The sequence below is a fragment of the Maylandia zebra genome, linkage group LG15 (assembly GCF_041146795.1).
Source record: "Maylandia zebra isolate NMK-2024a linkage group LG15, Mzebra_GT3a, whole genome shotgun sequence".
Classification (NCBI taxonomy): Eukaryota; Metazoa; Chordata; class Actinopteri; order Cichliformes; family Cichlidae; genus Maylandia; species Maylandia zebra.
Genome location: NC_135181.1, coordinates 278,720 through 296,074, shown reverse-complemented (window position 1 = coordinate 296,074; position 17,355 = coordinate 278,720).

The window sequence follows — 17,355 nt, the reverse complement described above, 5'->3', positions numbered from 1 at the left end:
TAGTGGCTCGGGTCCATTCGACAAATGTGGCCAAACCAACGGTGCTGGATTAGGTCGCCGATCGTCGGTTGGCTGCCGCAGCTGGTGAGGATGGTGTCATTCAAATGACGGTCGCGAAGGGAAACGCCGAGAATGCATCTAAGGCAACGCATTTGGAAAACTTCGAGCTTGCTCAGGTCGTGTTTGAGCATTGTCCACGTCTCCGCGCCGTAAAGTAGAATGGGCAGGATCAGGGTTCGGTAAAGGCGGATCTTTGTCGCCAATGAGATGTTATTCTTCTTCCAGACGCACCAGCGCAGGGAAGCGAATGCTGCCGCCGCCTGCCCAATTCTGGAGCGTATCTCCACTGATGATGCCACTTTCTACTCCAAACTGTACGGCCTCAAGGTTAACGCCGAGAAGACCAAAGTCCTGACCACCGACGGCTCACCAATGATCGTCCACCTCGACGGTGTGCAGATCAAACAAGTGCCTGGTACAGAGGGTCATACATAGGTACAGGCACTAATGGGTACGAGCATGCCTGAGGGGGTGAGAGGGTGATGGGGGCGAGGGCTGGGGTGAAAAAAACAGTCCCTGGATACTACGAGCTCAGTGTCTGTGCAGTTTTTCCTTTTAAGGGAATAGTGTTGTATTTTGCAAATGAACAGTATGTAGGAGAAGGTAATGAATCACAGGAACTGATTTGCAAACAACTGGACATGAAAAACTTAAACTAATAATCCAGTTTAATATTACAGTGTATTTCCAACTAACTAGGCTAGTTAGTTAAAGAAACATTAGTTAGTTATTTCTAAATATGTAATGTATTTTGGAGAAATGGAAAAGTGAGGTTAGGGGTCAAATATGCTCATGATATTTGGATGCAAACTATAATGTGATATTTAAGATCCACATACATCATTCCCCCTTACGTCTGCGTGCTGTCAATGCAAATAACGGCAACAAGAAACATAGTTTTAAATGGCTCTACCAAGATATTATATTATCTTAAGGTCAAAGTGACAATACCTAAGGTATTAGGATTAATCTGCTGACACTGAATGAGAGGTCACAGGTCAAATATGATATTTTAAATCTTGATTCAGTGCTTTCTATGTTGACACACCACACGTGTAAAGCACCAGTCAATCATCAAACTGGCCTTAAAGACCTCAAGTGGGTATGAAGTAAATCTTAATGGATTTTATCAAAACTCATTCTTTGAGTTCTTCTGGAATTCGGGTGTGAAATTTATGGTTTTCGGGGTTGTTATGGTTAAATCGGTTTCCCTGGGTCGTTCCCGTGTTGTAGTTGTGCGTCTTATTTTGAAAGAAATATTTACGTGTTACCATAGCGACCAGAGAGCATTAAGGGACAGAGAGGAGGATGTTACTGTCAGTGTTGTTGGTGCATTTCAGGAGGACGCTGCTAATAAAGTTGCACAGTGAATTCGTGTTTATCATTATATTAACAAAATACCACAGTTTTTGTCTTGGTCGTATCATTTTACTAGATATGACTGCTGCATTTGACACAGTGGATCACGACCTGCTGATCTCTCGTTTACAGCATTGTGTGGGCATTTCTGGCTTTGCACTCCTGTGGATAAAATCATATTTGTCAAACAGGAGCTTCTGTGTTAAGCTGGGCTCGTCAACGTCCTCTGTGGCCCCTCTGCCATGGGGTGTCCCACAGGGATCTATTCTTGGGCCATTACTGTTTTCATCTCCTGCCACTGGGTGCGATCTTTCGTAAACATAAAGTTTCATTTCATCTATATGCTGATGATTGCCAACTTTATTTTCCTTTCAGTCATTCTGATACTTCCCCACTTAGACTCCTGCTTGATTGCCTTAGTGATGTTAAGTCATGGATGGCTCAAAACTTTAAATTTTAATGAACGTAAAACGGAAGCAATTCTGTTCGGCCCGAATCGTTCCTCTGATATCCCTGATGATGACCTTGCTGCTCTGACCCCTCACCTGAAGAGCTCGATTACCAATCTTGGGTTAAAAATCGACTCTGCACTTACCTTTGATGGCCACGTGAATGCGGTGGTGAAATCATCATTCTATCAACTCAGGCGTCTGTCGAAGGTTAAACCTTTTCTTTCAAGGCGTGACTTGGAGACTGGTATCCACGCTTTTATAACCTCACGCTTGGATTATTGTAACTCCCTTTTAATAGGGGTTGGACTGGGCACTCTGACACGCCTGCAACTAGTCCAGAATGCTGCGGCACGGTTTTTATCTGGTAAAAGGAAATTTGAGCACATTACTCCGGTCCTGGCCTCCCTGCACTGGCTTCCAATTGAATTTAGGATTCATTTTAAAGTTCTTTTATTGGTTTTTAAATCTTTAAATGGTCTGGCACCTGCGTATCTGTCTGATTTGCTGAAGCCCTATGTCCCCACTCGTTCGCTCCGGTCAGCTGAGCAGCTGTGGCTCTCAGCCCCCAAATCACGGTTGAAACTGAGAGGAGACCGAACGTTTTCTATCGTGGCTCCTGAGCTTTGGAATAATCTTCCTTTTCACATTAGGCGATCGACATCAGTGCTGGTTTTCAAATCCAGATTGAAACCGCATTTTTATTCACTGGGTTTTGATTCAGTGGTTGACTGACTTGTATTTTATTGTTTTCGCTATGTTTATTATTTTATCGTATTTATTATTCTTATGGTATCTATTATGTTTCTGTTGTTCAGCACTTTGGTCAGCCTTGTGTGTTTTTAAAGTGTTATATAAATAAACGATGATGATGATGATTTTATTTTGTTGCATTTATCCGCCACACCTTCAAATGAAAATATTGTCTGATATTAAACCGTCCGTGGGGCAAAAATGTTTGGGGACCACTGCTTTAGACCCATACTTTCAGAAATTGCAAGGTATTTCTTACAGATATTTCTTAAGATATTTCTTACATGCATTTATAAATGACTGCTTAGTTTATGAGAAGCTTAACAGTGCCGTCCTCCAAGCCTATGAACTTGTACCTGAAGCCTATAGGCAGCATTTTAGAGGTTTGGAGTTGGCGCAGGGTCAGTCCTACCTTGACTTTGCTAGGGAGAAGGCAAAGCTTTTTGATAGGTGGTGTTCTGCAAGCCAGGTTAACAATATGGGGTCGTTACGTGAGCTTGTGCGGTTGGAGGATTTCAAGAACGCGGTGCCTGAGTGTATTGCTCTTTATTTAAGTGAACAAAGGGCTATCACTTTACAGCAGGCTGCCACGCTGGCAGATGAGTTTACCCTAACTCATAAAACAAATGCTGTAGAATGTGACATCCTTTCTCACCATAATACATCTTGGAGAGGTAAGAGTGGGCCAGTTAACAAGGCTGAAAAAGTTGTGGTTTCAAGACCCAAAAGGAAGCTTTGTTTCTTCTGCCACAAACCTGGACACCTTGTTGCTAACTGTTTGAAGCTGAAACTCAAACAGAAAGCGCACTCAAAGCAAAAAGGGCCTGCTTTGAGAAAAGTCAGTCGTGGTTCTCAAACTGACAAGGTTGTCAGGCCCAGCAAAGGACCACACTTGGGGCATAGTTGTTTAAGGGGCTCCTGTGGTCAGTGTAAGGGGTCAACTAACCCTGAGCTGCCGCTGGTTGACCATTTCTCAGGTCATTTCTCAGGTCCTATTTATTTATACGGAATAAATAAAGGTTTACAGTCCTAACAATATATGTAAATATATGTAAAGCAGCTCATAATAAGAGTGCAATCATTTCAGTGTGATGCAAAAATTAAAAATGTTCAGATAAAGTAGCTAAGAACCTAACCAGTTTCTAAATGAAATGAGCAAGAGGTCATAAAACCTACTTTTTGTCTCCGACTTTGGATCAGAGTACACACTAAAAGTGCAGGACAAAAAACTTAAAGTTTTTTGTCCTGCACTTTTATCACACCTGAGTGGTCGTGGATGTCAACTTCATTAATGATACTTGACTCAAACCCTGTGTCTGCCTTCAAAGCTCATCTTCTTGTCCAGTGATCACACACACTACAGTGGCTGCCCTCATCTTAACATCAGCACACTGCTTCCCAGACTTTCATCCCCAACTCAGTAGGTGTGAGTGGGCAGCGGGTGGCTGCTCGCTCATATCGCAGAGGAAAAGGAAACTGTTTCCATGTCCGGGATGAAGATGAAAGGAAGGAGTGCTGAGGTTAGTTCACCCACACCTACATGCTTGTAATCTTATCTAAACATAAGGACATAGTCACTTACTGTGTGTGTGTGAGAGACAGTGAATGTGTATATTTGTGTACACACACATGCCACTTTCATTTATCTGTCGTCCTGTTCCAGCCACACCCAGAGCTTAGTCAGTACCCCGAGGAACTGACTAAGCTCTGCTATGTGATGGTCTGCCCCGCGGAGCACACATGCAGATATGGTGCCCATGACCACCCAGAAGACTTTTCCTGTTCTCCAGAGAGTGGCTAGACTTTCTGTAAACACCACACACACATTGAGAGGACAAATTGATCCTTTATAATCAAAAACTGAAATATTTTAGCATACATCTGCTGTTTAAGTAGAAGTAAATTCTGTCCGTCAGGAACTGGGTGGAGAGGAGGACAGAAGAAGTCATTCAGTGTCAGCAGAGTCTCGGTCAAAGTGTGCCGTTAGGCTGATGTTCACCTGCTTGCATTTTTTCTTGGCTAAACCAGAGTAGTTCACATTTATTTCTCTTTTTTATTTCTTTCGTCACATTTATTTAACCGTATTTATCTCTTATTGGACAGTTTGTCCTGTGTGAAAAAAGCTTTTGGGTTTCCTCCATATTTGTAAATCTCAGCCTGATCGTTTTTGCTCACAACACCTCAAAAGTAAAAACTGTTTTTTCATGAATATTTTGCTATAATAATTTAGCAGCAGTGACTGCATTTTAAAAATGCCCTTTAAGTAAGTAAGTAGGTAAAGCTGATTTATGTAGCTCTTTTCACAGACACAAAGCCAGGAAAGTAAAAACGAATTATTACAAAAGATATAAAACAAAAATAAACCACAATTGTTGCAACACAAAACCTCGTTAAAACAGAATAAAGAGTAGATAACATAAAAATACATAAATAAAGAAGGTCAACAGAAGACCTGGTTGAGCACAAACGTTTTGAACTGCTTTTTGAAGGAGTCGACTGAAAGGAAAACTATTCCAAAACACTGGTGCCACAGACTGAAAGGCTTCGATCTTGTCCAAAGGACAAATAACACATCATGAGCCTGTGAAGGAAGACTGCGGGCAGCTGTGTATTTAACAAGAAGTTGAGATGTATGTTCTGGATCTTGAAAATCCAGTGAACTAGTAGACTGGTTTGTCAGGGAGTCAGCATGTTAGCCAGATTACTGTATGTAAAGATTTTGTTGAGAAAATGAATGCAGGCTTTAAAGCACTTTGAGTGCTCAGGTACAAAAGCACTATACACAAAGCAGCCGGCTTACCCTTTACTCAGAGCATCAGTAAAGCTCTGTGGCAAACTATGGCCAGTTGTGGGCATCTGGCTGCACAGGAAAGACAACAGACTTTTCATCTGTTTTCTCCTGAACTAAAGCAACATTTGGACCTCTGTATTGTGTATTTTTCAGTGTGGAACTGTTTGTTTACCATATGCATTTAAATAATGAGCCCCAGGTATGCTTGTGCACAATCTGACACATTCCTGCCAATAGTATTTCCTGGATCAGCAGGTGCCAATGATGCATTGAGATATTAAGTAAAAGATAAACAGGCACAGAACTCTAACAACATGTTCAAAACATTAGCAAATGTTTTTACTTTTTCATTTTTAATATAAATAAATAATCAGGCTCCATCTTATCTTAATGACCTTGTAGTACCATATCACCCTATTAGAGCACTTCGCTCTCGCTCTGCAGGCCTACTTGTTGTTCCTAGAGTATTTAAAAGTAGAATGGGAGGCAGAGCCTTCAGTTTTCAGGCCCCTCTTCTGTGGAACCAGCTTCCAGTTTGGATTCAGGAGACAGACACTATCTCTACTTTCAAGATTAGGCTTCAAACTTTCCTTTTTGCTAAAGCATATAGTTAGGGCTGGACCAGGTGACCCTGAATCCTCCCTTAGTTATGCTGCAATAGGCTGCTGGGGATTCCCATGATGCACTGGGTGTTTCTTCTTCACTCACTATGTGTTAACAGACCTCTCTGCATTGAATCATATCTGTTATTAATCTCTGTCTCTCTTCCACAGCATGTCTTTATCCTGTCTTCCTCCCCTCCCCTAACCGGTCACAACAGATGGCCCCGCCCCTCCCTGAGCCTGCTTCTGCCGGAGGTTTCTTCCTGTTAAAAGGGAGTTTTTCCTTCCCACTGTCGCCAAAGTGCTGCTCATAGGGGATCATATGATTGTTGGGTTTTTCTCTGTATCTATTATTCTAGGCTCTACCTTACAATATAAAGCACCTTGAGGCGACTGTGTTGTGATTTGGCGCTGTGTAAATAAAATTGAATTGAATTGAACTGATATGAGTAATGCGTTTTGCTGGGTAACAGTAACCACAAACAAAAACTGTGTTTGGTCAAAAGCTGCACTTTGACATTTTGGTTAAAATCAATTGTTGTGTTTCAAAAACTGGAAATCTCCTTGAACATCACTGCTGCCCTCACAGGAAATGACTTCTTTAAAAAAAGAGGAAAACCCATTTCCACTGCTGTCACAGTCTGAGGTATGTTGTTGGCATTATTGTGACATAATATGACAAATAATGAGTCTTTTTTTCACCTCTTGTGCGCTGCTGTGACAACAAATACAAACACATTTTTTTAAATAAGATGAGACAGACCAGAAAACCACAAAGTGGGAAACAGCCCACTTAAAAATATTGGGAAAAAAATGATTTAACATCCCCAGCAGTAGACTACATCATGAAAATGTTCACACAAAGCAGCAGAACATGGTGATCCTGTCCTGAGCTTCAAGCATTTGGACCAAATTTCAAACCAGCCAGTCTCAGCTGGTAGGGATGCGTCTTGCTTTGCTTCTCGAGCCCTCACTGACCTGTGAGAAACTTGCAGAGAGGATATTGTGTTTCACCATCTGAGCTACACAGATAAATATGCACAGCATAAATCATGTCCTGTGCTGCAGTGCAAGGAGGAGAAAGGTAGATCCACTGCTTCAATGGTAGGAAATGGCCCAGCACTCTTGGATGATCTCACATGCTTTCAGGTTAAACAAGCAAAAAATATTTCAGCATCATCATCATGGACATCATCTTTGTTTTAATTCCAGATTTTTTCCCTTTTTGTTGGAGAAAGCCTCTGGTTCTTGTAATACTGACTCTACCAAAAGTTATTGTTTGACAGTTACATATTGTATCTAGCTTGAGATTTCCTGAATTAATCACGCTGGAGATTTTTGTGATGAGCTTTAGAGAAAGTCCATCAGAACTGGACAGGAATACCTTTTATGAAAATGATCTTCGCATCTTCCAGTGTAGCTCAGATCAGCTTTACTACCTCACACAAGTCTCATATTGTTTTACACCAGACAGTAATTCCCAGAACCTTGTATAGACACATGCTGCCTAACGAATAGTGGCATTGTAAAGCGCTTTGGGTGCCTTGAAAAGCGCATTTGTCGCAGCACCTTAGTCGTGTTGCTGTGACGTCGTTGTATCCAAATATGGCAGTTTAAGCATCCTTCCCCTGAATTCGGACACAGCCACAGACTGGTTCGTGAGCAGTCATGCTGTAGACTGACTGACTGACTGGTGACCAGTTCAAACCAAGAGCTGCGAAAGTCAGCTGATTCAGTGCATCTCTAATTTAAATTCATTTCCAGTAATAATATCAAACAATGAATAGACTTGAGGTGAACAGAGACACACCTTTACTTAATTTTGCACTCTTTTTTAAAGATGAATTTTTCCACCACTAAATTAAGGTGCAAAATTCTCACAACAGGTCATTAGGTGCAAACCACAAGACCAGAAATAAAAATAAGTTGTTAAAACAGACTTTCACTAGCTGGGCCCACGTCCTCATTTTAGGTTTGACAGTGTTTTAATAGGTAAAGGTGAATGCTGGGACATGAATTGAGCTGCAGTTTGGGGAAGGCCTCGAAGGGGACTGGCGACGGCTCCCGGGCCTGGCAGATCCCCGTGGACTAAATAGAAATGAAGAAGTTAAAGAATTGAGAACAAGGAGGGAGGGACGGTGGGGCACGTAAACGAGAATGAACAGTTTGCAGAACTGGCGGAACCTATACAGATGACAACCGGAAGGAGCGTGTTTGGAGGCGTGGTCCCGCTCCTGAAATTCCGATACATTATCTCCAAATAAACTGTATTTAAGGGCTGGAAGTAGCCCCTGTGACCCACTGCTGTCTTGGAGCCTCAGGCTGAGAGAGCTGAGCAAGGGTACGTACGCAGTAGACCTACATGGGGTGTGTAGGTCTGCTACCTTGCTTCATCGTGTCTTTTGACTCTAATAGGAACCACATGTCATAAAGAGAACATCGTGTTATATTCAATAAGACCAGAGCCACAGATTGAAATAATAAACTCATCAGGAACTTCATTACTCAGCTCATAGATCGGGTGGCTGAGGGGTCATTTTTCCAGAGATATCTATACGATCTGACATTTTTTTCAACTAAAGGAGTCACCCTCCTGCTGTACATTACAGATCTAAGGCACTTCAGCACTGGGCCCACTTTTAAAATCTGGAAGCTACATCCATGTGTTATATCTATGAAAAAACCTTTCACATGCTGGAGGGTCGACAGCGAGTTCTCTGTGTTTTTGTCCCTGGTAGAAACTCCTTATATAGCACACAGTCCTTTGGCCCATTGTCAGCACAAGAATAATGATGAATCCTCAATACCCCCCTTTTCTTTTTCCAAACTAAGATTCAAAAATGGAGTTTTCTGTAATGTTTACTGGACAGTGAAACTGTGTGCAGCACCATCTTCCTACGACAGCTGACAGAAAATATGAGAACGCAGCTTTTAGAAATAAACTAGCCATTGAGCCGCTGTTGTTGCTACTTTACTGTTATCCTAAAACAGCATAGTCTCAAAGCATAGTCTCTCTTTTGTGGAAACCAGCAACTGCTCTCTATTTTCCTCAGTTGATTGGCTTTAAAAGGGCTCTCACTTGTATGAAGCCTTGTTATTGTGTCTTTTTGAGGAAAGCAGGGGAAGTGTTAAATAGAGCAATATGTTCTCGCAGAGACACCAAAGCTGCTGTCCAGGTCCCATCATCACCTCCTTCCAGCAGGAAATCAAGCGAGACATTACATTTTATCATCTGTTTTCATTTATGGGATGGGAAACAGTAGAGCGGTGTGTTCAGACACAATGCTGATTTATTGGCACACATCACTTGTCACTATTTCCTGCTATTGTGTTTTGTGTCAGAAAGAAGCAAAGTAAAAATGGGATTAAACACATGCTCTGTCCAAGATAAAGAAAGATGCACTGTAAATTCTTCCTCTTCTTATATGATTACAGAAACATATCAGCGTTCAAGATAAAGAGTCATCAAGCATGCATTGCTCAAGAGTTGCATGTGATGCAAGCAGCAGTTGCTATAGGGAAAAATATATATTTTCCAACAGGTTGGCAGCGGTTCCTGAGGATTGCTGGCTGTCCCGCGTGAAATCATTTGCAAAGAATGTACAGAACAAAAAAACAGTGTTGTTTGGTTGTTAGCACATTGCCAAGATGTCCTGCAGTTTTTCACGTTTCTATGCAAATAATTGGCAACTACTGGCTGAGCAGTTGTAAAACTTGTCACAAAAACGTGTTGCAAGTAAAAGGTATTAGCTTAACCTCTAGTGCCCCAGACCGTGTGCTCAATAGTGCAACTGCGTTGTCTTATCATAACTGAGCTTTCATGACAACAATTTGCATATACTCCAGAATGTTATGAAGAGTGATCAGATGAATTGCAAAGTCCCTCTTTTGAACTTAATCCCAAACAACCCATTTCCACTGCATTTCATGATCAGCATTTCATACCACAAAACGACCTGCTGAGATCATTTCGATAATCTTCTCGTTAACACACGTGAGAATGTCGACAAGCCCCAGGCTGGAGATCATTATGTCACGCTGATTGAATTAGAATAGCAGACTGGAATCGGCAATCGGAAATCATTGTTCTTCCTGTTAACCATGGTTACCTGCAAGAAGACATCACTGCGTTGCATAAAAAGGGCTTCACAGGCAAGGATGTTGTTGCTACTAAGACTGCAGGTAAATGAACCATTTATTGAATCATCAAGAACTTCAAGGAAAGAGGTGCAGTTGTTGCTAAGACTGCTTCAGGGTGCACAAGAAAGTCCAGCAAGGGCCAGGAACGTCTCCTAAACATGATTCAGCTGCGGGATCGGAGTGCCACCAGTGCAGAGCTTGCTCGGGAATGGCAGTAGGTAGGTGTGAGTGCATCTGCGAACACAGGGAGGCAAATACTTTTGACGCCCCTTTCCCATTGTTTGGGGCATCTGGAAAAAGGATTGTCCGGTGAAGAAAATGTGAGCGCTACCATCAGTCCTGTCTCATGCCAACAGTAAAACATCCTGAGACCATTCATGTGTGGGCCTGCTTCTCATTCAAGGGAGTGGACTCACTCACAATTTTGGCAAAGAACCCAGCCATGAATAAAGAATGGCACCAAAACAGCAACTTCTTCCAACCATCCAGTTTGGTGAAGATCAACGCCTTTTCCAGCATGATGGAGCACCGTGTCATAAGGCCAGAGGGATAACTACACAGCAAAAAGACTAGTGTTATTTCCCACAGAGTCATTTTCAACACTTTTTCAGGGTTTATATAGCTCCACACTCTTTAGAGTTAAATCACCATTTTTGAACAAGTTAAAATATTTAACACTGCCAGAGTTTTAGATTTCAAAATAGAGTTAAAATAACACTTTAGAGACACTAATAAGTGACTCTACTGAGATACAATTTTTAACCTTCTGGTTAGTGTTGGCTTCACTCCCTATACTGTCAGGCTTTTTACACTTAAGTGTTAAAATTAAATTCTGAAAAAGAATTACGTTGCACACAATAAATTTGACCAAAAAGGACATTTATTTTGTCTTCAAAAAATTGTGAATGAAGGTACAATGTACTCTGTCTAATCTGAAACATGTATGACCTTTGCTTATCAAAAGCGATATAAAACTTTAGATCTGACATTTTCACTATGCATCCCTCCTTGGTATGTACAACTCTGAATGCATATAGATGGTTATCAAAACACTCTGTAAACAACTTGTTTCCCATAACATTTTCTTATCTTTAACCAAAACTAAATAACTTATTTGGTAAAAGACGGACATGTCTTCTTCCACTGCACTGCAAATAACAAGTCCAGATTTATACTGTCTTGGGACAAATTAAACACAAAATGTGCTTTGAAAAGTTCATCAAATGCCCCAAGTGAGTGGCTCGCCTGGCATGGAATGAGATGCTTATCCATGTTGATGTACAAGGTGTCAATCTTGCTCTTCTGACGCCTGACACTGACCTTGTTGATTCCAGACTGCAGCATGACTGGGGTTGACATAAGGAAACTGAAAATCATTCACAGAAATGATGTCCAAATACAGAAAAAAAGGACTGAAAGATTCATTGGCTCTGTTTTGACTTTTGTTCCAAAAAAAATGCCTTCATATAGGGAAAAATATATATCACATATGCAGGACACCTTAAACTAGTTTTTTAATTAAGCAGCAAGGCAGAACAATGTCGGGGCTGTATCAAGACACGAGGACTAAACCCCAATTCAACCAGACCCAGAACTGATCCAGAACTAAAACAGGACTACAACAGTTCAAAATCAGGACTACTGAAGACTTAACCAAGACAGAACCAGAATCAGAACTAGATGATAGCAGCACTAAAAACCATCATAGGCCTGCATTTAGCCTTGTTGTGCAAACAAGCCTGCATAACTTAATAAATGTAGAATTTGAAAAATAAAAAACCTAAAAAGAAACACTAGGTGCAAGATACATGAGTGCCCATGATACGGTGATACTGTTGGTAAACAACCATTTGACTAACATGTGTGTCTCACCTGCTCTTGTTCATCTCTGTCCTCATTCTCCCTCTCTCTGTTCCTCTCTCTCTGTTCCTCTCTCTCTGTTCCTCTCTCTCTCTCTCTGCTCCTCTCTCTCTCTGTTCCTCTCTCTCTCTGCTCCCCCCTCTCTCTCTCTGTTCCTCTCTCTCTCTGCTCCCCTCTCTCTCTCTCTGCTCCTCTCTCCCTCTGCTCCTCTCTCCCTCTGTTCCTCTCTCTCTCTGCTCCTCTCTCCCTCTCTCTGTTCCTCTCTCTCTCTCTCTCTCTCTCTGTTCCTCTCTCTCTCTCTCTGCTCCTCTCTCTCTCTGTTCCTCTCTCTCTCTCTGCTCCCCTCTCTCTCTCTCTGTTCCTCTCTCTCTCTGTTCCTCTCTCTCTCTGTTCTTCTCTCTCTGTTCCTCTCTCTCTCTCTCTGCTCCTCTCTCTCTCTCTCTCTGTTCCTCTCTCTCTCTCTCTCTGTTCCTCTCTCTCTCTGCTCCTCTCTCTCTCTCTCTGTTCCTCTCTCTCTCTCTCTCTGTTCCTCTCTCTCTCTCTCTGTTCCTCTCTCTCTCTCTCTGTTCCTCTCTCTCTCTCTCTCTGTTCCTCTCTCTCTCTCTCTGTTCCTCTCTCTCTCTGTTCTTCTCTCTCTGTTCCTCTCTCTCTCTCTCTGTTCCTCTCTCTCTCTGTTCTTCTCTCTCTGTTCCTCTCTCTCTCTCTCTGCTCCTCTCTCTCTCTCTCTCTGTTCATCTCTCTCTCTCTCTGTTCCTCTCTCTCTCTGCTCCTCTCTCTCTCTCTCTGTTCCTCTCTCTCTCTCTCTCTGTTCCTCTCTCTCTCTCTCTCTGTTCCTCTCTCTCTCTGCTCCTCTCTCTCTCTGCTCCTCTCTCTCTCTGCTCCTCTCTCTCGCTCTCTGTTCCTCTCTCTCGCTCTCTGTTCCTCTCTCTCTCTCTCAGTTCCTCTCTCTCTGCTCCTCTCTCTCTCTCTCTCTGTTCCTCTCTCTCTCTGTTCCTCTCTCTCTGCTCCCCTCTCTCTCTCTCTGTTCCTCTCTCTCTCTCTCTCTGTTCCTCTCTCTCTCTGCTCCTCTCTCTCTCTCTCTGTTCCTCTCTCTCTCTCTCTCTGTTCCTCTCTCTCTCTGTTCCTCTCTCTCTCTGTTCCTCTCTCTCTCTGCTCCTCTCTCTCTGCTCCTCTCTCTCGCTCTCTGTTCCTCTCTCTCTCTCTGTTCCTCTCTCTCCCTCTCTGTTCCTCTCTCTCTCCCTCTCTGTTCCTCTCTCTCTCTCTCTCTCTGCTCCTCTCTCTCTCTCTCTGTTCCTCTCTCTCTCTCTCTCTCTCTCTGTTCCTCTCTCTCTCTGTTCCTCTCTCTCTCTGTTCCTCTCTCTCTCTCTCTCTGTTCCTCTCTCTCTCTGCTCCTCTCGCTCTCTCTCTGTTCCTCTCTCTCTCTCTCTCTGTTCCTCTCTCTCCCTCTCTCTGTTCCTCTCTCTCTCTGTTCCTCTCTCTCTCTGCTCCTCTCTCTCTCTCTCTGTTCCTCTCTCTCTCTCTCTCTCTCTGTTCCTCTCTCTCTCTCTCTCTCTGTTCCTCTTCCTCTCTCTCTCTCTCTGCTCCTCTCTCTCTCTCTCTCTCTGCTCCTCTCTCTCTCTCTCTCTGTTCCTCTCTCTCTGCTCCTCTCTCTCTCTCTCTGCTCCTCTCTCTCCCTCTCTGTTCCTCTCTCTCTCTCTCTGTTCCTCTCGCTGCTCCTCTCTCTCTCTCTCTGTTCCTCTCTCTCTCTCTGTTCCTCTCTCTCTCTCTCTCTCTGCTCCTCTCTCTCTGCTCCTCTCTCTCTCTCTCTCTCTGCTCCTCTCTCTCTCTCTCTGTTCCTCTCTCTCTCTCTGCTCCTCTCTCTCTCTCTCTCTGCTCCTCTCTCTCTCTCTGTTCCTCTCTCTCTCTGTTCCTCTCTCTCTCTCTCTCTCTCTCTCTCTCTCTCTGTTCCTCTCTCTCTCTCTGCTCCTCTCTCTCGCTCTCTGTTCCTCTCTCTCTCTCTCTCTGCTCCTCTCTCTCTCTCTGTTCCTCTCTCTCTGTTCCTCTCTCTCTCTCTCTCTCTCTCTCTCTCTGTTCCTCTCTCTCTCTCTGCTCCTCTCTCTCGCTCTCTGTTCCTCTCTCTCTCTCTCTCTGCTCCTCTCTCTCTCGCTCTCTGTTCCTCTCTCTCTCTCTCTGTTCCTCTCTCTCTCTCTCTGTTCCTCTCTCTCTCTCTGTTCCTCTCTCTCTCTCTGTTCCTCTCTCTCTCTCTGTTCCTCTATCTCTCCCTCTCTTTCTCTGTTCCTCTCTCTCTCTCTCTCTCTCTCTCTGTTCCTCTCTCTCTCTCTCTCTCTGTTCCTCTCTCTCTCTCTCTCTGTTCCTCTCTCTCTCTCTCTCTCAGTTCCTCTCTCTCTCTCTCTGTTCCTCTCTCTCTCTCTCTCTGCTCCTCTCTCTCTCTCTCTCTGTTCCCCTCTCTCTCTGTTCCTCTCTCTCTCTGCTCCTCTCTCTCTCTGCTCCTCTCTCTCTCTCTCTGTTCCTCTCTCTCTCTCTGTTCCTCTCTCTCTCTCTCTCTGTTCCTCTCTCTCTCTCTCTCTGTTCCTCTCTCTCTGCTCCTCTCTCTCTGCTCCTCTCTCTCTCTCTCTGCTCCTCTCTCTCCCTCTCTGTTCCTCTCGCTGCTCCTCTCTCTCTCTCTCTGTTCCTCTCTCTCTCTCTGTTCCTCTCTCTCTCTCTGTTCCTCTCTCTCTCTCTCTCTCTGCTCCTCTCTCTCTGCTCCTCTCTCTCTCTCTCTCTGCTCCTCTCTCTCTCTCTGCTCCTCTCTCTCTCTCTCTCTGCTCCTCTCTCTCTCTCTCTCTGCTCCTCTCTCTCTCTCTCTGTTCCTCTCTCTCCCTCTCTGTTCCTCTCTCTCTCTCTCTCTCTCTCTCTCTCTCTCTCTGTTCCTCTCTCTCTCTCTCTCTCGCTCTCTCTCTCTCTGTTCCTCTCTCTCTCTCTCTGCTCCTCTCTCTCTCTCTCTCTGTTCCTCTCTCTCTCTCTGCTCCTCTCTCTCTCTCTCTCTGTTCCTCTCTCTTTCTCTGTTCCTCTCTCTCTCTTTCTCTGTTCCTCTCTCTCTCTCTCTCTCTCTCTGTTCCTCTCTCTCTCTCTCTCTCTCTTCCTCTCTCTCTCTCTCTGCTCCTCTCTCTCTCTCTCTCTGCTCCTCTCTCTCTCTCTCTCTGTTCCCCTCTCTCTCTCTCTGTTCCCCTCCCTCTCTGTTCCTCTCTCTCTCTCTCTGTTCCTCTCTCTCTCTCTGCTCCTCTCTCTCTGCTCCTCTCTCTCTGCTCCTCTCTCTCTCTCTCTGCTCCTCTCTCTCTCTCTCTCTCTGTTCCTCTCTCTCTCTCTCTGCTCCTCTCTCTCTCTCTCTCTCTGCTCCTCTCTCTCTCTCTCTCTGCTCCTCTCTCTCTCTCTGTTCCTCTCTCTCTCTCTCTGTTCCTCTCTCTCTCTCTGTTCCTCTCTCTCCCTCTCTGTTCCTCTCTCTCTCTCTCTCTCTCTCTCTGTTCCTCTCTCTCTCTCTCTCTCTCTCTCTGTTCCTCTCTCTCTCTCTGTTCCTCTCTCTCGCTCTCTCTCTCTCTGTTCCTCTCTCTCTCTCTCTGCTCCTCTCTCTCTCTCTCTGTTCCTCTCTCTCTCTCTGTTCCTCTCTCTCTCTCTGTTCCTCTCTCTCTCTCTGTTCCTCTCTCTCTCCCTCTCTGTTCCTCTCTCTCTCTCTCTCTCTGTTCCTCTCTCTCCCTCTCTGTTCCTCTCTCTCTCTCTGTTCCTCTCTCTCTCTCTGCTCCTCTCTCTCTCTCTCTGTTCCTCTCTCTCGCTCTCTGTTCCTCTCTCTCTCTCTCTCTGTTCCTCTCTCTCTCTCTCTCTCTCTCTGTTCCTCTCTCTCTCTCTCTCTGCTCCTCTCTCTCTCTCTCTCTCTGCTCCTCTCTCTCTCTCTCTCTGTTCCTCTCTCTCTCTCTCTCTCTATTCCTCTCTCTCTCTCAGTTCCTCTCTCTCTCTCTCTCTGCTCCTCTCTCTCTCTCTCTCTGCTCCTCTCTCTCTCTCTCTCTCTCTGTTCTCTCTCTCTCTCTCTCTGTTCTCTCTCTCTCTCTCTCTGTTCTCTCTCTCTCTCTCTCTCTCTGCTCTCTCTCTCTCTCTCTCTCTGCTCTCTCTCTCTGCTCCTCTCTCTCTCTGCTCCTCTCTCTCTCTGCTCCTCTCTCTCTCTGCTCCTCTCTCTCTCTGCTCTCTCTCTCTGCTCCTCTCTCTCTCTGCTCCTCTCTCTCTCTGCTCCTCTCTCTCTCTGCTCCTCTCTCTCTCTCTCTCTGCTCCTCTCTCTCTCTCTCTCTGCTCCTCTCTCTCTCTCAAGTCAAACACCAACATCATCAAATACACAGTTGAAACCAGATATTTACAAACTCTTCAGATAAAAACACTTTTTTTAATTGTAACATCAAATTAGACTAAATGTTTATTTTTTAGATAAATATAAAAACATATTTGTTAACTTTAAGAGTAAAGAGAGAAACTGTCTGTATTTCTTAATTGTAAATTGCACCAAATTGTATTCAAACTGAGCCACACTTATGGAGCTCCACAGTTCTTTTTCTGCTGTTTTGTTGACATCTCTGGATGTTCCCATGTCACAGAAACAGGCTCTGTGTTTTGCCTTATATGCATCCACAGCTGTGCCACCAATTTACTCACATGGACTCTACTAACCTATCAGCTTCTTCAGCTCAGAACGGAATCGTCTGCAGTTTTCTTATTAATTAACAATAAACTTAGTGTACATGTACTCCTACATTTGATGAAAGTGATTAAAATAGAAGCTCTGTCTCTCTTTATTCTGACATTTAACTAATTCAAAAGATATTTCAATATTTATTTATCCAAAACAAAACAAGTTTACTCTAAATTGATGTTGTACATGTTCTTGTGTTTTCCACAAAGTGTATGTAAATATCTGGTTTAAACTGTGAATATACTGCTGTGTATTGAAATCCCTCTTGTTTTGCATAGAAATATACTGAACAACATACAAAGCATAATATATAAAATAACATCTACCAGAGTTTTTTCTTTGAAAGAAGCCCCTTATGTCCATTCTTGTATATCGGTACATTACTGAAACCGATTTATTTAGCCGTGGAGAGAAACAACTGAAAATATGAAATAAACACACATGTAAGCTAAGACTCTCTAAAGAAACAGCATTGTTGTTGTTCGACTTTTCATTTCACCATTTGTTGATTCACTCGAAGAGCAAGTAACGTAATATGGGTCAAGTGATCAGTTTGACATCAATCTTTTGTGATTCACCGTCATATTTACATTATTTGTACAGTACGAATGATTTGCTTTGGTACCTGGTCGA